At 42.4% G+C, this 6322-nt stretch overlaps 1 protein-coding gene across 4 annotated transcripts in view; it reads left to right on the forward strand.

Annotated features, from left to right (window-relative positions):
* Nucleotides 1-902: 902 nt before the first annotated feature.
* The window catches only part of LOC111246218 (gamma-aminobutyric acid receptor subunit beta-like), a 54722-nt gene continuing 49302 nt past the window's right edge, over nucleotides 903-6322 (forward strand). For all 4 annotated transcript variants that reach the window (XM_086982652.1, XM_086982655.1, XM_086982653.1 and 1 more), the window contains exon 1: nucleotides 903-1423. The gene's annotated coding sequence lies outside the window, so the exon portion shown is untranslated. The remainder of the gene's footprint in view (nucleotides 1424-6322) is intronic.

Below are 6322 nucleotides of genomic sequence, written 5' to 3' on the forward strand. Positions count from 1 at the left end.
GAGACATGCACACGTTCATAAATGAGCTGGCAACTAAACAAAGCGGACGATACGGCTGGTCGCCTCAGGGGTGCACGATCTAAATAATCAACCAGACCAATATGCAGGAATAACAACCTGTGCATAAGTTGAGTCCTACTGTTTAACGCCTCGTATGCACTTGGGGGCTGCCCGTATTTCGTTGTTGTTGCGGCGTATTTGTATAAGGGTATAATGTGGGTGGCCAATGAAGATATCGCTCATCCATTTCGTTCGATGTTCACTCTCTCGTGCTTGCCGAAGCCGTAATAGCTTCAGAGGTTGGTGGCTGGCATGAGGTGAGGTTGTTCCACTAGACGAGGGGACGATACGGCCCAGGCCAGGCCCCAGCTGAATGCTTAACAACGTAAAACAGCGAAAACATACAATCTACAGGTTAAACACTATCGTAGCTCGTTCTAACGCACTCGCCACTTCTACAAACTTTGCTAGTAATATATACGAACTCCAACAGTATCGATAATAATAGTGGGCTGTAGTTCACCAAATACAACAGACCTGCGCGGACAACTCCGCGATAGTATACAGTATGACTAATTTTGTACCGGCTGGTTAAGGAAAATCGCCAGTGACAAGGCCACCCAAGCCGACTGTAGCCGCACAAAAGGCCACGCACCGAACAGTAAAACGATAGAACGATCAACATAGACCACAGGCCACAGTTCACCTCTTCGCTGGATTTCGATTGGCAGCAGGCACCCTGGGCGTTTTCCTGTCTTTTGTTTGCATCCTTCAAGTAAGTCATCGCTCGCACTGACTGCACCGTTAGTGAGACCTCGCCCGGCGGAACTTTCAACTCGCAGAAAGTGGCGGCGTCGTTCAAAGCAGACGCCCCGCCGTTCTAAACGGAACCCTTCGCGCAGTCTCTATAGAGAAACATAGAGAGGCACAGGTAACTCAGTAGCACGCGGAACCTGCTCCGGGTAATTCGCTAACGCTCCTCGAGAAAGAAAGCAAAACAAGGATGGAGAGAAAGTCAACTGAGCAACATAGAAATCGAGGAGATCTACACTCATGGGCCTGAAGACCAACAGAAGAGTAACGATGGGGAGGCGGTCCTCAAATTAAATGACCTTAACTGCATCAGAGTGGTTCGCACTTACTCGAGAATCTTGACATTGCTGGAAAGGCTTTCGGTGCGACAGTGCGGTATTGGCCTTAGTACTATCCTGATCTACCCAGCACATCCGACTTCGTACTGGTGCGCTCATGTACGCATTACTAAGCAGAGAACGATGCATAGTGCTAAAGCCGTCGCTAGAAATGAGTCTCTTCGATCCTTGTTACTATTGAAACCGTTGACAAACAGACCTATCAGCAAGCGTGTGTTAAGTCTGGTAGCACGAATGTTCGACACTATCAGAGCTGGCATCACCAACAAGCGGTAAGTCTTGAAAGGTCTCGCGTGCGTTGCACGATTAATCACGAGACGATAGGTATGAATAGTATAACTCCCTCGTAACAACCCTCTAAATAAGGCGCTTAATTATTACTTAGTTTGTAATCGGATGTTTCAGTTTCAGTATAATAAGCCACTATATTCTGTTGTTGGCTTCAAAGTAAAACAAACGATCGTGCTTGACTTCGCGGTGAAAACACCCAAGACGAATTGTCAATATTAAAGCTTTGTCGTAATAGTGTATTCTTTTTCTCGATCTATCAGCTCAGCATTGCCGTCAACACGCATCCAAGCAAAGGGTAATATACATGTTATACAGCACAGAACACAGGTACACTCGTCGTGGATGGAAACAGATTACCAAAATGCCTGAATTTCCGGTAGATTTTAATGATAGAAGGCATAATTGACTGTTAAGCACTGGCAACATTCTGGTGATAGCTAAGCGGTGACGGTGTGGGCACTACAGGTATGCTCCCGTGTTTTTTTTTTGAAAAGCGTCGGGACACGTATTTCACTGTGGTCTCTGTGTTTCGAGTCGTACGTCCGATATCGCCGTTAGCCGTTCTATGAGACAACTGGCTCTCAGTACGAAATGCAGTCTGCTTATGCTTGTGTTCGAACTTACACTATACTATAACGTGTACAATAGATTAGCGGGCAAATACACGCAGACACTTCACTGTAACCCTCGTCGTACCGATGCTGCTAATTACCTACCCTAGCTGCTATGAATGTATATGCCACAAACGCAACCACATGTGCCCTAAATAGTTTCCGATGCCCAGGGCAAGCAATGGCACGTTGCTGCCTGAAGCTATCTATCTTCTGTTGAAGCAAAACACACGTGATGTCTCCTTGAAAGCAGGCGCCATTAGAAAAATATCGCCAATTGGTAACTAGCCAAGGAACTGAGCATGGAGTAATCGTAGCAGATATGGGACTAACAGTTCCATGATCAGAACCGTAAAACAGGCTATTGTGACTATTACTATCTCAGCAACAGCCTACTAAATAAATATATAACCGATACAAAATCCGAAGACAAAGTGTTGTCTTTTGCAGCAGGGATACCCTTTAGTGTTCCGTGCGAGCTCTGCGCTTGGCGTCGCTGTAAAGTGCACACGTAGAATTCGACTGAAAAACAAATGCTATTGGTAGGTACAGATATTAAAAATCTTCTCCGCTTGAATGCGAAGTCAGGAGGACACCGACTGAAGAAAAACGAGTAATTACCGGGAGCAAAACAAATCCTACCAACGCACTATGCCGCTGGAGCTTTTAATCCCGTACCGAATTTAGCCTTTTCTACGAAAGTGTCCATAGGTTTACAAGCTTACAGAATCGCATTAATGACTACTAGGACGAGCCGGAACGTTATTTCACGACACTCACGCAATTTGCCGCGCACAACCTCACAGACCTAGCTTCCTTAAAGGTCTACAACCCCAAATGTCATTCAGACTTCAATGGACCCGACAAACGACATTGTACATTTGGAGATTTGCTAAGTGGCGATATTCGTTTATTGAGTATCTTAGTTCATACGATGAAATAACATTTCGGTTATTTCTGGATGAGATAGCCTATGAAGGTCTGGTCGATAGTGCGGCGATTATATGTTTTGGCTAAACTTAAACATTATATATAGTGTCTTGGCCGAGGGTATATTGATTCGATGTTTTTTTCTCGCTGGATATATGTGTATCATTTGGTATGCTAGATGGTTCTAATGCTTGTGATGCCATAAGATACAATGCAAGTACCCATTTGTGTGAGCCTAAATGCGTGATATAAAATAAATCTCATTTATAACAATCGACCCTCGTTAGACCATACCAGGAGTTTGCGTACGTTGTTTGATGGGCAAGCGTGATGCGGTCTAAGCTTTCAGACTGAGTTGACAGAACGTTTTATGATGGCATAAATGAAACTGCAATCACAACATCGTTGTTTCGAACCCACACGCTGATTTCTATGTCCTTCGATTTAACTAAAATTCAGTACTGCGACACGGATGGATTCAAGGTACCCTATTTCATAGGTATAACTAGTCCTGCGTATTATAGCTCATAACGCAGTCCGTATACGGAAGAACATACGCTTGTTTTCAACTCTGTAACATGCCAGAGAAGTATAGCCGTCTACGGCTCAGTGGATTATGTTTTATAAGAACAAATAATGTTTTGCCATTCTGGGATGGCCTTGGATGGACGCAGTGGGTCGTTTGTATTGTCCGGCGATGTCGAGATTATGGTCTAGCGCTATAAGTTAGAAAAACTTGGGTAGGAGCCGAAGTTAACGTTACGATGTGGCCAGACCTCGTCAAGTACCACCTATTACTGATAGAAAAGGATGTTGTACACCAGCAAAAGCGTGTAAACAGAGCCATTTCAAGCACCCGTGACTCAGTTATTGCTACTCATTAGTTCAACAAGAGGAAATCTACACGGAGCAAGTTGACTAAGAATAGCATTTTATTCGACCCACGTTAACGTTTCAAGCTATAGTTATTGAGCTGTGCAATTTAGGGACGATTCTGTCACTTATTAGTTATGTTCTTCAAATTGACATATATGTATTTTCAATTTCGAACACTTATTAAGTACACGAAACCAAAAGCAAGCTGACTTCGAGCGATTAATCAATCTTCGAGTAACTTAACCTATATTTAGTGAAAAATACAAAGGAGCCACTATTTGTTATCAGTGAAATCGATCAAGAACCAGATTTCAAATTTTTGAACTTCATCTGAACGTTATATATACCTGCGCTTAATACTGCTTTATAATAATTTTTGCCTCATCTCTTTTAAGGCACAAGTCTTGTGTTAAATCTACTCGAAAATTGAAGGCATTGGCCTTTTATTAATACGGACCTGCGAGCGAAACCATTGTCCTAAGTGCTTGGTCTGACCTTCGAAGAAATGCTAGCAAAATAGTTTTGCAAGATCGCTATGAGAGTTCGGTGGGTTCGATTTTAGAGAACGGCGAAAGGTTTAGATCTCTTTGTGCTTGGGCTCAAATTTCGAAGCCTGTATCGGTCTTTACATTCCCCATTAATGTCATCTAGCGGTTGATCAAAGCGTTAACAGGCTATTCAGGTAGGAACTACCACATTAGGCTGGACACGAAAAACAGGACACACGTCCTAACCATCGCGGGTAGTGGACACAGCGTAGATTTATGTGAAAATATGTCAAAGATGCATTTTAAAATCTAAAAAAAAACCCTAACAGAAGTACTTTATTGTTGAAATAGAATTCGTTATTATATTTGAAATGACCGCCAGGTAAGGCCAAAACAGTCGACGATGTGTAAACAAATTATTGTTTTCTTCTTATTTTTATTTTCACAAACGAGAGAGGATTAGATCGGGGTACGTCAAGCGTCGTGGAAGTTCAGTATCAACAAAGCACGGATGATTTTCGCGCTGTGTTCAGCCTGTCCTCAAGGGGCCAAAATCCTTCTGCGAAGAGGATGTCCGTTCTAAATGACAACAATTCTGTGACTTACTATACAGAACTGACGCTGTAGTCTAATCCGAAGAAGTGCCAAATAATGAGTTATCTGAAGGAACTCTTTCTACTAAATATTCGTTTCTAATATTAAATACGTTCAAAATAAAGTGCTTGCACTGTTATTAAAAATGTTAGCTATTCATAAAGAGAAGATCTGCCAGGAAAAAGTATATATATATATATATATATATATATAGAATTAATTGCAAACCCTCAGATACGGCCTATATTTTAGAAACGTTTACAGTATCCGTTCGGATAACTGATTGACTTTCGTGTTGTTCTTAGGATGATACGAAAAAGGCAGCCTGCATTTTAAAAAAAAAAGACGATAACAGAAGAAACAAGGGAGCAGAAGAGATTCCGTGGACAGTTAACAGCCCAAAATGTATAATAAGATCTATAAATAAATCAAGTGTTTGTTCAGATCTCGTAACTTTTAGAAGTTGTGTTGTAGTATTTCGATCTTTAAGCAGGTAGGAATAGCCATCATGATGACCACGGCTCTTCAATCCACGTGAGCATATAATGACCAAAATGAAGGACAACGGTAAAAGTTAATTGTTTATCCTTTTGTCGGAATAATTAGCAGAACGGAATGATGAGTAGTAGCGTCAAACTGGGGCACAAAATATTCCGCAGATTCAACTCCTTTTCTGTAGCATTTCAACCTGTCTCCTTCGGCTGTCGCCAAACATTCAGCGCTAAGCTAATTTCAATCATCAGTATATTATCGTTTCATAGTTCTACTTGAATATACGATTGTTGTTATATTTTGAATTGTCTACCAGCTGCATCTTAACGCGTTGCCGTTCTCTTTAGTGGTCAGTCACAAAGAAAGTACCACAAATAGATACTTACCCAGTACACTTCTTTTAGCTGGTGGTACCGTCAGTTCCTATTTAAATAGTGTATAGATAGTCATAAAGTAGGTTTTACTAACTGTTGCTACCGCCCCATCGTTGTAATTTGCCCGGTACTAGGAAACGGCCATAAGAGCTGTAGTCGGCCTAGAGGAGCTGCAAAGTAGGCTTTCAGAAGCAACGCCTTCAAAAGCCCCGCTGTTTGCCCGTCGTGTTCTAGCTGCGATGACAAATAACGCTTGTCACGTAGTTAGTGCCGTCATTATCAGGCCACCGGACGCCGAACATCGATAGCAGTCAGCAACCGATCAATACTCTCAGCATCGATGATGAATATTCGCGCATTTCAGAGAGCCAAGGCAGGGCAGGCGTCTTAACAATATAAGGTTTATGACGGTTTTTGGTCTATGCGTGCGTCTGATGATGAGTTCCAGCAATGGATCTATTGCTACTCCCATCTCGACGTTTGGCGGCATTATTGGCCATTATACCCTTCATGGC

This window comes from Varroa destructor, unplaced genomic scaffold (assembly GCF_002443255.2).
Source record: "Varroa destructor unplaced genomic scaffold, Vdes_3.0 BEIS01000003.1, whole genome shotgun sequence".
Lineage (NCBI taxonomy): Eukaryota > Metazoa > Arthropoda > Arachnida > Mesostigmata > Varroidae > Varroa > Varroa destructor.